The sequence below is a fragment of the Bicyclus anynana genome, chromosome 1 (genome assembly GCF_947172395.1).
Source record: "Bicyclus anynana chromosome 1, ilBicAnyn1.1, whole genome shotgun sequence".
In the NCBI taxonomy this organism is placed as follows: Eukaryota; Metazoa; Arthropoda; class Insecta; order Lepidoptera; family Nymphalidae; genus Bicyclus; species Bicyclus anynana.
This window is the reverse complement of record NC_069083.1, coordinates 6,307,285-6,327,139: the sequence shown is the minus strand read 5'-3', so window position 1 is coordinate 6,327,139 and position 19,855 is coordinate 6,307,285. Positions and strand designations below refer to the sequence as shown.

The 19,855-nt window shown below is 35.3% G+C and overlaps 1 protein-coding gene across 7 annotated transcripts in view; it reads left to right on the top strand.

The window, feature by feature from the left end:
• Nucleotides 1-19,855, top strand: part of LOC112052131 (tsukushi) — a 115,846-nt gene that overhangs the window by 27,413 nt on the left and 68,578 nt on the right. For 3 of the 7 annotated variants that reach the window (XM_052882356.1, XM_052882349.1, XM_024091081.2), the window contains exon 1: nucleotides 66-1,063. The exons of 3 other annotated variants lie outside the window; for them this stretch is intronic. The gene's annotated coding sequence lies outside the window, so the exon portion shown is untranslated. Of the gene's footprint in view, nucleotides 1-65; nucleotides 1,064-2,289; nucleotides 2,340-19,855 lie in introns of those variants that run through there. One more of the 7 variants, XM_052882365.1, reaches the window with a different exon arrangement.

Here is a 19,855-nt window from a genome sequence, read left to right as displayed (position 1 = left end):
TACCAGTTTTTCATTCCCAGCTAACAGTCTGTGTCAGTAATTCGTTTGCACTCCCGAGTTTTAATTCCACTACAGTAATAACTCGTTTCATTAAGACACTATCAATCATATTGTGTGATACACAGTGATACGCGGATCATTAATTGTAGGGAATGGTATATTTTTTGTTAGACGAAAATCACGGGCACATTAATCTTTCTCAACATTTACGCGCGAAAATCGCGCCGTTCCTCTGTCGCCATAAATCATTACCATCAAACAGACCTCCTCGCGACAACGTCGCTTTTCATCGGACGCTTTCAATCTGGGCCTCCATTATTTCATTACAATAAGTAATTCCTTCGCCTACAGTCCTGTCACATTTCGGTAAACACTACGTGAAATTGGCAATAAATTCCGATTAAAAACATTGTTCCGGCGTCGGGAATGCGCGACAACAATAGCCAGTGATAGAGACGTTCCTCGATAAAGATGTTCACTTGGATGTTTTGTTAGGATTAACAATACATTTTATTTGGCTACGAGCCTACGCTGCCCACACGCCTCAGCTAATGGCCAGGATTGTATGAAAATGTAAAAACTGAATGGATGCGTTTGTATGGGGCCAATAATAAGTTCTCATGGGGGCTATTGTTAAGATTTCTTTTTGCTTATCGCGGTCTTTGTATAATGGGGTAGGTGTCAATCGCGGGCAGGTGTACGGTTTCTCGGTCCGACGGTCGAGGGATAAAAATGCTCATAATTTAGTATTGCAGCTGCCCGACGGTCGGCCGGTCGATCCGGGCTCGAACTTATTCCTTTTGTTATAACGAATTCCAGAATTTCAACTCGCAGTCATCATTTTTAATTTGTGCTCGGTTACGCTCGGCGTGGGTTGTAATTAGATGGTATTCTGGCGTAACGCCGAATTAGCCCAACTTGTGTCTGTTATGAATATACACGGGTATGAGCTTCAATAAGAAATTTGAATTAAATATCGCCCGAGGGCTTTGTGCTGTGGTTTTATACATTCAATTCTGTTTGATGGTGAATCAACTGTGTATGAAGAACAATAGCCTTAGTGGTGAGCATTACATATACGTATCTACATAATTATAACTTTATTGTTGTGATATAGATCTGCCATATCATGTGTATATTTACTACTAATATTATAAACGCGTAAGTTTGTATGGATGTCTGGATGTTTATTACTCTTTAACGCCGCTACTACTGAAGCGATTTGGCTGAAACTGATTTTACTCTGGATTAATACATAGGCTGCTTTTTAACCCGAAAAAATCTATGTCGTTTCCCAAGATTTGTGAAAACTGATGATTTTGATGATATGAATGTTTGTTACTCCTTCACGCCTCGACTACTTAACCGAATTAGCTGAAATTTGGTATTGAGATAATTTATAGCCTGGATTAACATAGCCATAGGCTATTTTTTATTCCGGAAAAATCCATGGTTCCCGAGGGATTTGTGAAAAACTAAATTCCACGCGGACGAAGTCGCAGGCGTCCGCTAGTATTCAATAATTATGTTCACCATTGAAGTTATACGTGGCGTACCGAACTAATGGTAATAATTAAATTTAAGCAGTAATGAATTACTTAGAGAATATAATATAATTAGAGCAATTAATGTTGGCTTCCAAAATCAACTCCGCGTATAATTAATCATAATCAAGACACTTCAATAATATTATTCCAATACGCTCCGGTGGCGTTCCATACGGGCATAAATGGAATTTGTATTCTTGAAATTATTGTTTTAATATCAGTATGAAGAAAATTTCTGAGCGGCATGCTCGAAGCGCCGTTAATCTCCTTTGAATAATACATAAGATGCTCGATAGCGTTCTAGAAGGGTTAAGGCACATTTAATATGGCTTACTATTAACAATACGTAGGGTTGCCATTTATTTTGAGAAAAAACTGAGACTAAAGTATAAACCTATTTCTCGCTTAACCGATCTGAAGAAACATGGCATATAGATTAATAAAATGGTTAAAAATATCGTATTCTTACTACATATTGTTCATTTAGGTAATTACTTGATTTGATTGTAACGTCAGATGTTGACTCTTTGAAGTTGACAAATCTATTCATAAAGAAATTGCGCAAAGCAACGTCTTTTTCTAATAATGATATAATAATAATCATTTATTTGCAAGAATTATTGTTCTTTACAATATTCAACTAAATTAATAGTTTGCAAATATTATTCAATATTATTTGTGCAAAATAGTTACACATATTTTATTCTATGTAAGTGTACTAATTTCTATTTTCTCTTTTCAGGTAGGTACAAAAGACAGCGAAAGTTAGTGAAAACGTTTTGATCTAAAAAGGTATGTTAGACTATCCTTAGAAGTAAAATATGCGTATCTTATAAAACTAAGCGAAAAGTCTCACCAAGTATTTGAACAACGAGAGATAGTATCCTACTGCTGAACGCCAAGAGGTCTAGTCTAGGATTTCAGCCGACTCCGTGTCTTATCACACTAATATTATCAATGCGTAAGTTTGTGTGTCAGTGTGTATTTTTGTTCCTTCTTTGCGCTGCAGTTTTGCGAAGCGATTTGGCTAAAATTTGGAATGAAAATAGGTTTTACTCTGGATTAACATTTAGGCTATTTTTAAAAGTAGCGGGTTTTAAAAATCTGAATTCCACGCAGACGAAGTCGCGAACGTCCATTAGTCTCTAATAAATCTCAAGCTACATGGTGCGTTTGAAGGTTTTTAAATACGGGAATGAAATAAAAAATAAGTTTTACTCTGGATTAACACATAGGTTATTTTTAAAAGTAGCGGGTTTTAAAAATCTGAATTCCACGCAGACGAAGTCGTGGACGTCCGCTCGTTTCTAATAAATCTCAAAAGCTAAATTGTTTTAAGGTTTTTAAATACGGGACTCGTGATTCAATTATCTTAATGTGTGGCGGTACTACAATATGGGGCAACTGAAGTAATCTCAACGCACGCGCTCCTAATGCTACCAGCTTCCGCCGCTTAATTAAATCTCAATAAAAAGATACTCTCCCGAAAAGGGGAATTCGTAATGCGATGTTAATGTACATTTCTTAGATACATTTATGATTCGCGTGTAGGAGTCGTGCCTTGGTTATCTCGAACTGAATCGTTGCGTTGGCTAACCGTATATAATTGTATTGATTTTACTTTATGCTTGTCGACTTTATATCACTGCTGCCTTTTTAGCTCCGAAGTCAGTTGACAGCTGCAGATTTTAAGATCATTAGGTTTATCAACTGCTAAATAAATTGCGTATGTCACGTAGTACCTACAGCGCGAATGGTGTTTTATTTGTATTTTCGAAATAAATCTTCTAATATACAAACTGGAAAAGGAAGAGTTTTATGTTAGAAAGTCGTCAACCCATATTCGGATCACTGCTGAGCTCGAGTCTCCTCTCAGAATGAGAGGGGTAAGGCCAATAGTCCACTATACTGGCCCAATGCGGACTTCACACACGCAGAGAATTAAGATAATTCTCTGGTATGCAGGTTTCCTCACGATGTTTTCCTTCACCGATTGAGACACGTAATATTTAATTTCTTAAAATGCACACAACTGAAAAGTTGGAGGTGCATGCACCGAATTCGAACCCACACCCTCCGGAATCGGAGGCAGAGGTCATATCCACTGGGCTATCACGGCTCGTATGTCATGATGTTAGAAAGTACCTTAATGTAATGACCAAATATCGATTATATAATTGATACTTTATGACAAATATGGATAAAATTTATTAATTTTACATCTATAATACATACCTACGCCTAATAGTGAAGAAAATTAAGCACGAAATCATGAAAAATCTCAAGTTTCGTTGACGCCCAAATTTTTTAAAACTTTTTTTAAATAGTAAAATAAACAAATAATTCGTTGTACAATACTACGTCAGATATCTCTAATGTATTCAAATAACATACATGCATTTCAAATGTAATGTGGGCATACCGATTCGTGACGGTTTATCTCTTATAATTATACATTAGACTCCTAAATAGGATATTAAATATCGATATCCACGTACCTATGTGGTACGCCCTTCGCACAATCTCATCGTTTCAATTAACTCTCCCACGTACAACATAAACCTTCCTCGATCTCGGTGTCTATGGGCCAATCAATTTGTTTTATCTTGGGCTGCCTCTTATCGCTGAGTAAAATATTTACAGCACAATAAAAGTCGTCCCCAAAATAATAAACTTCATAACCGGATAACACGGTGTACGAAGTTGGCCAACTTGTCAAATAGTTGGTTGACGAGTTTGGCCAACTTGTCAAATAGTTGGTTGACGAGTTTGGCCAACGTTTTAACCAATTTTTTAAATGAAGTCATTGATATCTAAAAGTATCATTAAGTATTTTGATTGTGATTGTAAGTATTAATAATGGATTCATTAACCGTGTTTAAAATACGAAAATTCCTTTTATGATAACAGTAATTTAGAGGATGGGGCAGAGGTAAAATAAACGAACGTAGTAACTACATTTTTTGTTAATGCTAATCATAAGTCTACATGTAATGTATGTATGTAAAATCATAATCATTTAGGTAAACATTATAATTGTACATAACTTAAATTAACTGTAAAGTAAACTATCATTATCATCGTATCCCATTTCTATTGGTTTGTGATTCTAAATAAAAATAAAAGTCAATTAAGTAGACTTTAAATTCGTCTGACGTCTAAATTTTTCTGTAAATATATTCCTTGACCTATAATGTTCATTCAGCTAGTAGGCAGAATTTAAGAAAAACATACTGTTAACTATGAGATTGTTGGTCAAACGTGTTGGCCCAACCATTGGTTAAATATGCGGTGTGGCGCAATAAAAGATTGGGACACCAGTGTGATATGTGTACGCCTTTTTATCATTAAGTTCCTAATTTGATTTGGACGATGTAATAAGTTTAATACTTTCACGCTTATTTATATACTTTGTGGGTGTTGGTGATAGGTTTGTTGCAAACGATTAGTGATGTAGTGAGAAATATACAATCACTTTTATTCTCATAAGCTCGCTGAACGTTGTCCTGTCCAAACGAAAGATAATTCATATATATTTTTTATATATGAAGAAATTGGTGGAAAATAAAATTTTAGGGTTAGGTACCTAGGTAACTTCAGCTTTATATCTATACTAATATTATAAAGCTGAAGAGTTTGTTTGTTTGATTGAACGCGCTAATCTCAGGAACTACTGGTCCGATTTGAAAAATTCTTTCAGTGTTAGATAGCCCATTTATCGAGGAAGGCTATAGACTATATTTTATACCCGTATTCCTACGGGAACGGAACAACGCGGGTGAAACCACGCGGCGTCAGCTAGTATTAGCATATAGATGTTCGAGAGACTGCAATAATGATTCAAATTTCGAAAGCTCGTCTATATTTTTAGATCCTGGACTATAAAATAAATAGTTTTATAATTCTAAAGCAACTTATTCTACTGTTATGTATAAATCCTAACTTTAGTGAGCCGCCCGCTTCCGGGAGCGAGCATTGTTGTAGCAATAGGCAGCGCAAGTCACGAAACGAATGTAGGCGGTGCAGCCCCGGGCCGACTTGGGGTGGTCTACGTTTGTAATATGCTTTGTAGGTTGTTTACCCAACATTTTATATTAAGCCATCACGACTCGTAGGCAGAAGCATACAAAGTATATAGCAACTTTTTAATTGTGTAAGAATTTTTAAACGCGTCTAGTAATCGCATCTACAGTAGGTACTGTTGGTTATGCAGTAAGTAAAGTAAGTTCGCGTGGGTTCGTATCACGCTCAGACCAATTATAGAAGGACCTGTATCGCACTCATAGTCACGAACAAAATTGTCTGTCATTTTCTGAAGAAAACGAGCTTAGATTTGGTATATATCTTATACTAAACTAGAAGTTTTTGCCCGTTTTTTACACAATTCAATTACACAAAAAGGTATTTTTACGGAGCTCTTTAACCGACGAACACGATTACAACTATTTAACATCGATACTATAGAGACAGTTTCTATAATCGTATTAGATCGTTGATCATATAGTTTGACAGAAAAGTTACGTCTAGCGAGGCAGGTCCTATACAATAATTGGTCTGAGGTATCACAATACCCTTGACGGTATCCGTGGCGCAGTGGTATGCGCGGTGGACATACATGACGGAGGTCTTAGGTTCGATCCCCAGCTGGGCCAATCTTTATGGTCAAGTTCTGGCTGGTGGGAGGCTTCGGCCGTGGCTAGTTACCACCCTACCGACAAAGACGTACCGCCAAACGATTTAGCGTTCTGGTACGATGTCGTGTAGAAACCGAAAGGGGTGTGGATATTCATCCTCCTCCTAACAAGTTAGCCCGTTTCCATCTTAGATTGCATCATCACTTACCATCAGGTGAGATTGTAGTCAAGGGCAAACTTGTAAAGAATAAAAAAGCCCTGGGTTCGATTACTGAATCGGCTAATACAAAACTGAGCTTTTCTTTTTTTAATTTTAAAAGCTTTTTTTAAGCTTTTCTTTTTTAAAAAGAAATTTTCATTCAAAAAATCTTAGAGTTGTTGTTGTTGTTACACCTCCAAAAACACTTTAAGCCGTCCGTCGCGATCAATGTTATTAACATCTAATACTGGTCTTCCTAGTATGTCTTCCAATCCGTATTAAAGCAAGCGTGGTGGGTCTAAGCTCCATATTCCCTCTCCTATAAGTATAGAGCATGGACCGTTAAAATAGGTTGATAATGATGAAATTACAACCCACTTAGCACACGACATTCTGAATACTGATACTAGTACAAAATAATACACCTCAACACACACATCCCACTTGCATTCCATTATGTAATTATATACGATGTCTTGTCCAACTGTCGCATCTATTCTTTGGAACGTTTAACGCCTGTCCCATTATATTATGTAAGATTGGGGCTAATTTGCTGTATTCATTCCAGACAGGAAACATTGGTATAAAAGAATTCATTTCGCTCTACGCACGACTTAGCATCTCGACAGAATTAATTATGAGATGGATGTGGTATATTTAACCATCTGTAACCGGGGAGTGATATCACATTGAATAATATTTATGAGGAATTGAGAACAATCGTCTTCTATAGTATATGATGATAACATCATTTCATTGGCATTGATGTATTATAAATGAATTTATTTATAAGAAATGTAACAATGTGTACCTACTTAAATTGTGAAGTATTTGTTTATTGTGCTATTATGACGTGAAATGGACCAATAAATAGTCTACAATTGCTAAACTAAAAATAATAATCATTATCAACCCATATTCGGCTCTCTGCTGCTGCTTGAGTCTCCTCTGAGAATGAGATCCTTAGATCCTCAGTCCACCACGTAGGCCCAATGGGGATTGGCAGACTTCACACACGCAGAGAATTAAGAAAATTCTCTGGTATGCAGGTTTCCTCGGGATGTTTTTCCTTCACCGTTGATATTTAATTTCTTAAAATGCATATAACTGAAAAGTTGGAGGTGCATGCCCCGGACCGGATTCGAATCCACACCCTCCGGAATCGGAGACAGAGGTCATATCCCCTGGGCTATCACGGCTCAAAATAATAATATTTTACATATTTTCCGAGAAAATCAGAAGCTTAAACTTTTCAAGTTATTGAAAGTAAAATGCATAAGAAAAGAATAATAAGCATTTATTTATATTTCAACGTTTTAGTTATCAGCAAGTTTAGAAATTTATTAAAGTTTACAGTACACACAAATACATTCCTAATTATAGTAAAACGTAAAAAAGTAGGTACTTAACTAAAAGTGATATATTCGTAAGTAAACGAAATAAATAGTTTACAGGACTATTATTTATGCACCTAATTTTGTATTCCTAACCTGTTTTTTGCTTTTGAAATTATCAATTGTATGTTATGTATCATAGAGATTTCCTTAACTATAATTATTCAAAAACAGATATAAATATTCAGGGATCTCGTTCATACCATGGTCCAACTTATAAACTGGGTATTTAAAAGTGAACACACCGGATCTGCAGCTAGAGGGAGTTATTGTAGGCCTGTTAAAATTGTATGTTAATGTTGTGGACACCTGCTGAATATATTTAAGAGAAGAATCACAGGCGTTTACAAATATAGTCCCTATGTTATTAACAATAAGGGTGATAAGCAAAACACCTTTGAGTGGTATAGTCCGTCTACAAGTCTGTTTGAATGCTCAGTCGAGTGCACTCGGGTATGTAAACTTATTAATATAAGCAAACTGGCTATGAGGTGTTATGTAAATTGTTAGATGTACGTGGCAGTTAAGCGATTATGGGATTACAATAACTTAAATAAGTATTTTAAAGTATTATCTTGTTAGTTATTATTGAAACTATGTAGTCGGTTGTAATAATAATATCAATTCACGTTTAGTTACTTTACTAGCTGACGCCGCGCGGTTTCACTCGCGTGGTTCTTGTTCCCGTAGAAATATGAGGATAGTATAACTTCCTCGATAAATGGGCTATCTAACACTGAAAGAATTTCTCAAATCGGACCAGTAGTCCTTGAGATTAGTTAAATCAAACAAAAAAACAATCAAACAAACTCTTCAGCTTTATAATATTATAGTATAGATGGGAACATATTTTATATTTAAATGTTGCGTAACTTTATCTAACATACTCTATGCTAAAAGCTGAATGGAATTGTAATCTATACTGAAAATATCCTATGACATAGGTAATTTGTTTTAACCTTCAAAACAACAAACACAACAGAATACATAACACTAGGTACTTACTTAATAGGTATCGAAAATATTATTTTTTGTTAATTTAAATCTAACTATATTTTAGATTGGAATCTAATTTTTTTACGGAATGTAACATAAATCGAGCAATAAGACGGTTCATACAAACTGTAACAAAATACATTCATTATCAGACAACGAAGTCTACAATCTTGTTACGTTACTTAAGTTAGTACTGTAATATTGACAAGGTTTTTGTATCTTCAACTCTCATCTTGGGACTATCAAAGCCTTTCTGTGTGATTATCGTAATACAAGAAAAAAGTTTTTAACTTATCGCTGCTGTCAGAATCGCTAATCTTGCATCTTACGGAATGTCCGGACAGTGACGTTTCGTAATCGTTGCTGGACGAATTATTAGCCGTTAATACGGTGTCGTAACGTTTTAGAGCTTCATAACTGCCACTTAGGACGACTGTTCATGTTATCGCATCGGAAAGCTTTTGTTCAACATCTGGAATTAAAATATGAGACACCAATCAAAAGTTTATCGTTTAAATCTTTTATTCAAAAGATTGCTTTGAACACTCGTTTATCTTCATACTTATCAATATTAGCTTCTGTCTATGGTTGTTAATGTTCTCATAATTTTATACTTAGCTACGTTTTTTTTTCGATTAATAAGTATGTATTTTAAATACAGTATAAAATAAAGACGAGTTATGAATATTATGCTGTGAATTATGTGCCGTATCAAATGTTCGATCGTCGTGCCACTTTCGAAATGGAAATATTTTATCATTTAAATAAATCGATCACTTCTTATCGAGCATTTACATAGGAAGCGCATTCGAGACGCAATCGGCGTGATAGATATAAATGAACTAAAGTTATCTCACAACCAGCAGTTCGTTAATTAATGTACTCCAGTTCAGTATAGTTTGACAAAGAGCGAGAACTTCCAAATGCTTGTTACGTATTAAAAAGTAGTTTGGGAGCTTTGCAAAGTACTTAATTATGGTGAACTCGGCGAGTCATTATTGGAAAACAATTAAGGGAAACCTAAGGCAGCCCCATCCATTGCTCCTCTCTTTAATTGTGATCTCGAAATGTTACAGAATACTCAATTACAGTCTCGTACCTTTTTGTATATTGAGATAAAGTAAATACACTTGATACCGTTGCATTTGGTACCAAAATTATGGGTTAAGAATTAAGTAGCACTATCTGGTAGTCAGTTAATGAAATGTCTGATTTCACTTATTACACACCACGAGTATGTGGAACACTGACTCTATAATTTGTTAGCTTTCGATAGTACGAGTACCAAGGTACCGACAAACAAAGATTGTACTCGCAAGATTCGGTTGACCGGATAGATATCTATTAATAATATTCTACCAGTGCCGACGGTCAGATCTATAAATGATGAGTTTCATTTCAGATAAGATCGTATCCTACGCATGATTGATGGCCCCCGATGGAAATTACTTAGTAATTCTATTACCACTGCCGTATTGTTTTGGTCAATTATAGTTATGTTAGCGTGTATCGGCTTTGTTCCGAGTGATTTCCATTAGCCGAGATATGAGCTATGATTTTGCAAATAATACTTGCGAAAAAAATTGTTTTAATCCTGCTTACTAAGCTAATGTTTGCGTAGGTTTTACTAGTAGGTTAGGTTATTGACTTCATGTGTGCGGGCTGCGCTGACCTAAGAACAGCGGCCCAGGGGCCAAGGGGCAGCGTGGTTGCGCAAAACCTTATTGCACGCATGCTAGTAGACGTGGAAGAATGGAGGAAATACTCTCAGATGCTCAGAGCAATCATGATCAGGAGAGAGGAATGAGAACGGGCAGAAAAAAAGGAAAGCGAGAAATTATAAATAGATAAATAGAAAGTCAGTACGAAGAAATGCAAAGCGGTTCCGTACTGACTGGCAGGAAAAAAAAAAAAGGTTATTGACTTCATATCTGTTATAAATATCCCGACAATTTTTTAGCCTAATACGTAAAAGCGTTATGTGTGTCTTCTTAAGGATTGGGAATATAAAATTTATATTTTGGCTTCATTCTGCTATAGCCAAAGGCCTCGGCAACCACTTATTGAGAATGTATCATCGCTTACTCTCGGATAAGTTCGTTAACAAACAATAGTTTTTTCTTTTTTTTTAAGAATATTTGCCATATCTTTTTAAATTTGACCAATATTACCATTCCCCTCCAACTAGTCGGATAATACTATTTTAGGAGTGGGTATGACAATAATTTAAGAAATTAAATATCACGTGTCTCAAACGGTGAAGGAAAACATCGTGAGGAAACCTGCATACCAGAGAACTTTCTTAATTCTCTGCGTGTGTGAAGTCTGCCAATCCGCATTGGGCCAGCGTGGTGGATTTGCGGAGCTATTGACCTAAGCCCTCTCATTCTGAGAGGAGACTCAAGCTCAGCAGTGAGCGGAATATAGGTTGATAGCGATGACAATAAACCAGCGGGCGGGGACCTTTACCACTGCGCTATTGAAGCAGTAATTTTGTCATGGAAAGAAGAAAGATTTTATTTGGCAAAACACAAAAAAGGAAATCATGACACATAAAATACAAATAGAAAGATATTAAATATTACTACCAAATTTTTGTGAGTGCCCCAGCTATCTGAACTAGTTAGAAACTGTATCTCAGAAAGCTGGAACTTCCCTACTATATATACAATCCAATCCTATAAATATTATCATAAAATTATGCCCTTGTACGTTAGTATTTGTGTGTGTGCAATTGTGTGTGTGTGTGTGTAATTATGTGTGTGTGATTATGTGTGTGTGTGATTGTGTGTGTGTGTGTATGTGTGTTTGCGGGTGTGTGTATGTGATTTATGATTTTACATTTACATAACTATACACTACAATGATGATGCTAGCAGTCAGCCTCTTGATATATCTATAGTCCTATATATTATGTAGACGGTTTGATAAAGCGATTCAGATTATCTTAGAATTTGGAGTAATTCTTCTGTTTGCTCATAAGAGCGGGTCTGCAACCATTTTGTTAAACAAGTTTTACACTGTTTGATGGTAAGAGGATAGATGTTAATGATTCTGTTTAACTTGTTATAAATTCTGGAACTAGAAATATAGAAATGCCTCCGAGCAACTTGTGTTCTGTGTTTGGTAGCGTGACATACTATGTCAGATCTTCTTTTGTTTAGATTATTATGAAAAGCTAGTGTTGAGTGTTTTCGTAAAACAGTCTGCAGAATATAAAGTTGACGAACTGTAAGCACATTACAATCCTTGTATAACTCTTGAGTAGAATATCTGTAGGGCTTGTGAGTCATGACTTTTAAGATGGCCCTTTGGGATCTCTCGATACGCAACATAGATGTCTTAGAGCTACCCCCCCAAACAGTGATACAGTAACCAAGTATGGATTGCGCAAGAGCATAGTAAACGGTTAAAAGTGTAGATTTGTCAGCAGAAGTTCTCAGCTTACGGAAAATATGGATCAGTTTTCTAGCTTTTGCAGTAATGTTACAAATGTGTAAGTTCCAAGATAAAGTACTATCAATCTGTACACCTAGGTATTTTATGTCATGAACATATTCGACAGCTGGGCAGGAACAAGAACTGGGATTTTCAATTGGATTCTTACAGCTATGAATTTTGATATTTAAATTTTGAGATTGAGGTAGTGTACGAGAAGAAGTATGGAACGCTAGAAATTTAGTTTTCCCAGTATTTAAACTTAAGACATTTGTCGACAGCCAATTAGACACCTGTCGTAGGGCCTTTTCTGTGTTCGTCAAGGCATCCTCCCAGGTATCACCCGTTAACAATAGGACTGTGTCGTCAGCATATGACACAATTTTACCTTTCGAAATGGGTAAAAGACATAGATTGTTCATGTAGATAAGAAACAGGGTAGGGCCTAGGATGCTGCCCTGTGGTACACCAAAGGTCAGGTTAACTTCATCACTGAGGTGGTTACTTATCTTAACTTGTTGAGTGCGGTTAGTCAAGTAATCGGTAAAAATTTGTAATGCAATGCCCCTGATACCAAAATGGATAAGTGTAGATAAGTGATTAATCTTCTTCACGAAAACTTGCCGAATCCGTAGGACATAATCTGTTTCTAATGAATATTTTGGTAGATCCCATAAAAATAAAAACTGGTTCATTGTACGATGAATACTTAAACATACATGTACTTATTTATACGTACGTATGTTGTATGCTCCCGTACATAGATTCCGCACTCATTGTATGAAACCTACGCTTTCCATACACTTTTGTTTGGATAATGAATCCTCAAATACAAAATCGCTTCAATAGCATATCCAATTTGTTTGAAAATAACAAGCTTCGAAATCTGGCGTCAACAGTTTGCGAGTTCAATTTTAAATAAATCAGACCCTATAAAAGGGATGAATTGATGGCATAAGCGCGTTAATTATAAAGGTATTAATTAAATTAAAAAAAAAAAAATTAATATATCATGCTTATAAAATGGAAATCAATTCTTTTAGATAATAATACTGAATTTTGTTGGAGTCAAAATCTTGAAGCCGAAGAGTTCTTTCGTTGAAAGAATTATTTGTATTAGATGGCAACAAACAATTAAGGAAGGCTACAGGCTGTTAAACGCGAAATGTCATCACGATGGAATATGGCAGAGAGGTAGTTTATAGCTTGAAGGTCCGCTAAGAACGGATTTTGCGACAGGGTTGGATTCCCTACGGCCAGGAGGTCTAAGGTCTTTTATCTTAACACATAGGCTACTTTCATCCCGGAAAAATCTATGGTTCCCGTGGGATTGGTGAAAAGTGAATTCCATGCGGACGAAGTCGCGGGCGTCCGCTAGTATACGATAATTTTACGCTGAAACCGCTGACGCACAGTTAGTTGTAAAATTAAATTATACACAAATAATTTGACAACAGAGATGCGATAAAATTATTGTGGAGAATTTGAAGAAGTTCTGGAACACATCATTCTATATTTGAAATTACACATGACTTTTAAATATTCTCCTGTCATCATGTTAACGATACTCAATACCAACATGGAGTGACCGGCACAAACGGCATCCTCCTCGTGATTAAAATGACTATTGTTTAAATATTTCAATGATGTCGACATGCATGTAAGTTTGTGGGTAGCTACATATACAAAAGTTAGTATACTTTAATTTTGGTACTTTAATGGTCTATAGTTTGTTGTTTTATGACGTCACGTAAACACTAAACCTTAGCCAAATGGTTTAGTGTTTGTCAAAATTATTTGTAACTATGTTATTAGATTGACGTTTATTCCTTTAGGACGTCAAGTAATATTGTGTCATCACAAAAAGGACGACAGCGTTTGAAAAAATTGATAAAATACATAATTTTTAAATTAAGTTTTCTACGAAATCCTTAACTTTTATTAATTAATATCGATATATTTCGAACCCTCATTCCATGTTCGTTCGTTATCAACCCATATTCGGCTCACTGCTGAGCTCGAATCTCCTCTCAAAGTGAGAGGGGTTAGGCCAATAGTCCACCACGCTGGCCCAATGCGAATTGGCAGACTTCACACACGCAGAGAATTAAGATAATTCTCTGGTATGCAAGTTTCCTCACGATGTTTTCCTTCACCGTTTAAGACACGTGATGTTTAATTTCTTAAAATGCACTCAATTGAAAAGTTGGAGGTGCATGCCCCGGACCGGATTCGAACCCACACCCTCCGAATTCAGAGGCAGAGGTCATATCCACTGGGCTATCACGGCTCATTCCATGTACTATACTAAAAGTTATATTGTTTCCTATTGACAGACTTTGATACAGAGTAATTTTTTTAACTTAATTTTTTATAGTTTGAGATTACCTGGCAATTGTTTACAATCTTTTACTTTTTAAATTTATCAGTGAATGTGAGGCCCGTGTATATATAGATATCAAAGACGCATTACAATGTGTGGTTAGCTAGGCTCAAATACATTACCATACAAATGTGAATAGCGTCAGTGATACGGGCCCTTAGTTCACTTCCTGGTTTGCTTTGTAGATAGAGTGTTAACTATGTAGTAATAGACAGTTGGCGTTCAGTCACAGAATACTTATTAGTATAGGAATTCAGTATAAATCTAATAGCGGACGCTCCGTTCAGCGTAGTCTATGTCCATGAGAATGCGCGTAAGGTATACTTTATACCCGTATTGTCACGGAATATACTGGCTAATAATGTAGCTTGCCATGGGTGAAAAGTTTTTTAGTAGTTTGATCATATAAGTGTAACGAACAAACAAACTCATTCGCAATTATACCTAATATAAGTATGGGTGACGAACAAGCATAATTATAATGTACCATTTTCTAACATTTACATCCATAAAATAAAACCATATTGTATTATATCTATTTTGAAAATATAATTTTAATTTTTCTTATAATTGGTATCCAGTTTAAGGCCTCTTTGTAATAATAGGTATTAGTTTTGGTGACGATATAATTAGAATATTTTTTTATACTAAGTACCTAATCGACGTACCTATAGACCGCCTGATGATAAATGGCAAACTATCACCTATAAACATCCTTCACAGGACATGCAAAAACATTTCCTGCTAGTGCCGCCCATTGTCCAACAACCGAAAGCGTAGATGCTAAGCCTCATTTGACTGTAATTACGCCGGCACCCATGCCTTTCAGATCAGCAGGACTGTTCTGTAATGATGTTTTGTATAACTCCCTAGTGCGATTTGGAATTTACCTCTATCTCTTTCTAACACGATACTATAGAAAGAGAACGATAGATGTAAATTCGAAACTCGTACTTGCAAGTTACACAAAGCATTGTCACAGAATAGCCCTCTAAAACACACAGCAATGCTAGGTAGAAATAAGCATAGCGGTAGTAGGTACTTCCACAAACAAGCTCTATAATAAAAACTAAAGCAAAAAGGATTTTTTAGAATTTCTTCATATTCACCACAAGTAATGTAGGTTTCTTTACAGTACTACGTGCTCTAAATAGCGTATGATGAACCGTAAATTAAACTAAGCACATTCACTTTGCCATTAAACTCGTTTAATTAATTAAGTATTCACATAAAAAATAAGCATGCTATATTAGAATTTATGGGACGTATCTACATAAAAATAGTGTTAAACGCAAATGCTATAAAACATAAACCTGACCTGTAAAGTCGGTGAGCTTTTATATTAAAATATCGATAAGAATTACGTAGATCTTCGAAATTCTCTGATTAAAAAGCTTTTTTGTAATAAAATAATCAACACTGTTTTTATTTCTAACTTTTTGGTTGACAAAACCCTCAAATGCCCGTCCTTGCTAAGCATGATTTGATACACTAAACTTTTTAATCAAGAGTGATTATGATCTCTTAGGCAAGGGTATCCCAACGTCGACCTAATCACTGTTTCATCCATTGATAATGGATTGTAATCAAGCGCAGTATAAATAAAAAATTTAATAAACAAAATTCAACCGACTTCCAACTCAAAAAGTAACCTAAACTAAAAAGCAAAAACATCTTACCTATGAGCTATCTTAAAAAGAAAAGTCAAAAAAAACGTAGAACCTGTTCATTTTTGGAAGTCGGTTAAAAATACGATAATGCGTTTATCTTTTGACTGATTTCCAATTAATATTCACATTTTGGGTTCACAGATTTGGATTAAATAGAAGTTAAATCACTGCAGACTATTATTATATCGAAACCGAATGATCCATGATCAAAAGTTCGTGAAGCTAACATTGCATGAGTAATTTATTACACATTTGAATCATTCGATATTATTAAGTCGTTATTAATAAATAAAACATGGCAGACACGATACGTGTTCAAAATATTCGGACTATTATTTTTTAGTTAATAAAACTGGATTAATAGAGGCCGGCCAGTAATTCGAGCCTCTCTAATGGTTATAATGACTTAAATGACCCACAACTTCCCATCTTGTAGCTGATGTTTGTAACGAATAAAAAATCATTTAATGAATACGATTATAAGGACAGCTGTGAAATGGTCTTGTGTGAAAAGGTTCCGTAGTGTTTTTGATATTCGTTTACTAACAGGTAAAATAAATGCAGCAAATGTTTTCTTTTACATTTTGTAAGTTACTCAATATGTACAAATATATATAAATGTTACCCAATCTACATAAAATCTATCAATTTTACTAAATATAATAACAATTAGATGCATAATTGATTGATTGACTATCTTCTCGAAATCTCGAAAACTGTTTGATGTACAAAGTTGAAATTTGGCAGGGAGGTAGTTTATAGTTAGTAGTTAGTAGTATTAGTTAGTAGGGTCGGATCAAGGAGGTCTGAGGGCGGACGAAGTCGCGGGCCTCCGCTAGTATTATACAAATACATCCAGTTAGTAATGCAATCAGTTCACCTGCGTATTAGGATTCGATATTTTGGTATCTCTTTTTTCTAAATCAAACCTCATTTGAAAAGAAGTTTACCACCATTGCTTAACCTCCCAAATATATTCCCCATATGAATATATTTAGTATAAACACAAATACATTACATTAAAAACCTCGCGCACCTAAACACGAACCTATGAATAGAAATTCAAAAACCATTAAAATGAAAATCCAGCTCTTGCATGCATCTAAAGGAATACGTATCCCTAACAATCTAGTGAGCCGAAACAAAAAAGAAATACACATTGAATATCGGAACGGGACCACACACTCGTTCGCCTCTTGTTATTCTAATGATATGCACGTTTATTTGAGAGCAAACTATTCGTATATATTTGAACATTATATTACTATATAGAAAATAAAAGTACTTATAAAAATATTTTTTTGTTTTTACAAGTAATTTAATAAATTACGAGTACTGTATGTTAACGAAGCTCGAAAGCTGGAAAGTTATAGTCTGGCAAGTTCGTTGATAACACTCCCATGATATGCGGGCGACAGGGGGAAAGGCTGCGCGGGTATGAAATCGTAAATCTAAAAATGGAAATCAGTGACATTTTGTTAAGTTACCTATTTGACACGTCAGCAGCTCCCGTAATTATTGCTATTGCGAACGGCTTATATGTGGAGTAAAATCGGCAGTTAAAGGCCGCTTTAATAAATTGTTGATGTAGCAGCATCCAAGAGCTTAATCTCCCTTTCCGTAGCATATAGAAAAAATTCCATTTCTTATGCAATATAGACTTGCGCTTGTCTAAGTTGGAGCGCGTTTACCTAGAAAATGTTTATTCCTCATACCTATTGTATCAAAAAACATTAAATACCTAGGTAGGTAAAATAATAATAGAAGATAATATTGCTTTTAAAAAATATAAAAAAACACATTCTACAAGTTCTCACAATAACTAGATTATTCCTTAATTCGCATGCAAACTTTGATAAAGTAGAGTTTGTATCGTTGGATTTTCTTTGAATGCAAGCCAAATTATTATGTAAACTGGCTCAGTGCCCGGGAAGGAAATCTTGTTTTCCATAATATAATACTAACATAATGTCACCATTTTTCATAAAAATCTGCATAACAATAAATTTAGCATCCATTGTTATACAGGCGGTGCCTAGTCAGCTTATAGAAGCGAGGATATTGGCGCCCTTTCCAGAGTTCCCTAGTTAAATTTATTAGAAACCATATGTTCCTATTCCTTTTTTATTATTAACAAGTTATCCCTTGACTACAATATCACCTGAAGGTAAGTGATGCAATCTAAGATGGAAGTGGTCTAACTTGTTAGGAGAAGGATTGAAATTCACACCCCTTTCGGTTTCTACACGACATCGTACCGGAGCGCTAAATCGCTTGATGATACGCCTGTGCCGGTAGGGTGGTAACTAGCCACGGTGGAAGCCTCCTACCAGCCAATTCTAACTCCATGTATTTCAGCGAATATTTGTATTTTCAGTATCTGAAAGCTAATACTATATAAGCTGTTACAAGCTAGTTGAACCGCGTAGAATGTAAAAAAAATAGAAGTTACACTTTACATTATGATTATCAGCTTAATCATCGAAACTTAAATCTATTCAGCCGTTTCAGAGATTAAACCGCAACAGAGAGACAGACTAAGAAACGTTTTAAAAATATATATTTAGGGTTACGTAAACTTTCATATGCAAAGCAAATGTTTATTTCAAAATTACAAATAGTACACACTTAAATTTTATTTATTTGTATAAAATTATTTTACCCTTCAAAGCCTTGCATTTTCCTTTTCAAGACTGGAATACGTTTCAAGTGTAGATGTAGATAGTTAGATACGTACTTGTATATAAAGCGTATTGAGCCTAATTCAAATTTACATGAATTCCACCCCAAGCACAACGCATGTTAAACAATGATAATTCCTCCGTCGACTCCAAAAGGGCCAGCTTGTTCCTCTACCACTCCGTTGCAATATAAACTTTATGTTAAATAGCATAGAAATCAATTTCGTGAAAGTACTTGTGCGGTCAAATGTATGCTCCATGAAACGTATCGTAAGGCGGTGACAAGAATCCATGCTCTAATCTGCATATGGATGGGACCAAAACCATCTTATCTAGGTAATTTGCTGAGGGATTCGACGCCCTATATACTAGACGTTAAGGCCTAGTTACCTTTATAAAACGTCCGAATAAAGTATCCACTTTTAATTATCCGGTCCCAACTAAGTTCGTATGCATAAATAAAGTCGGTAACAGAATTTCATTAACAGAGTCATTATTTTTTCCAGCAGCCCGCGTTATTGTCCGAGTGACATAATACTTCATTTATATTTTTAACGAGGGTTGTAGATAATAATAGAGTTTTCGTATACAATGTTTTGCAAATAAAAATGTCAGCCTCTATTTATTTTTATTACACAGCTTCCAAGAAGCGCAATAAAAGTCGGGTAATAATTTCTAGTTATGAACCGTGATGGATGATTTTACACAGGTATGGGGGAGTATAATTTTTTTGGGATTAGAAAAAGGTTCACCCAAACATAAACATCATCTATTATTCGGATAACAAAAGCCAAACTGGCGAAGCGAGTTAAAATTCGTCACGGCTGTTTAACATTCTTAAATAGATTTTTTTTGTACATATCAATAGCCGTTAATAACAATTTCGTCTCATTAATAACCAGTGGAGCGGTGG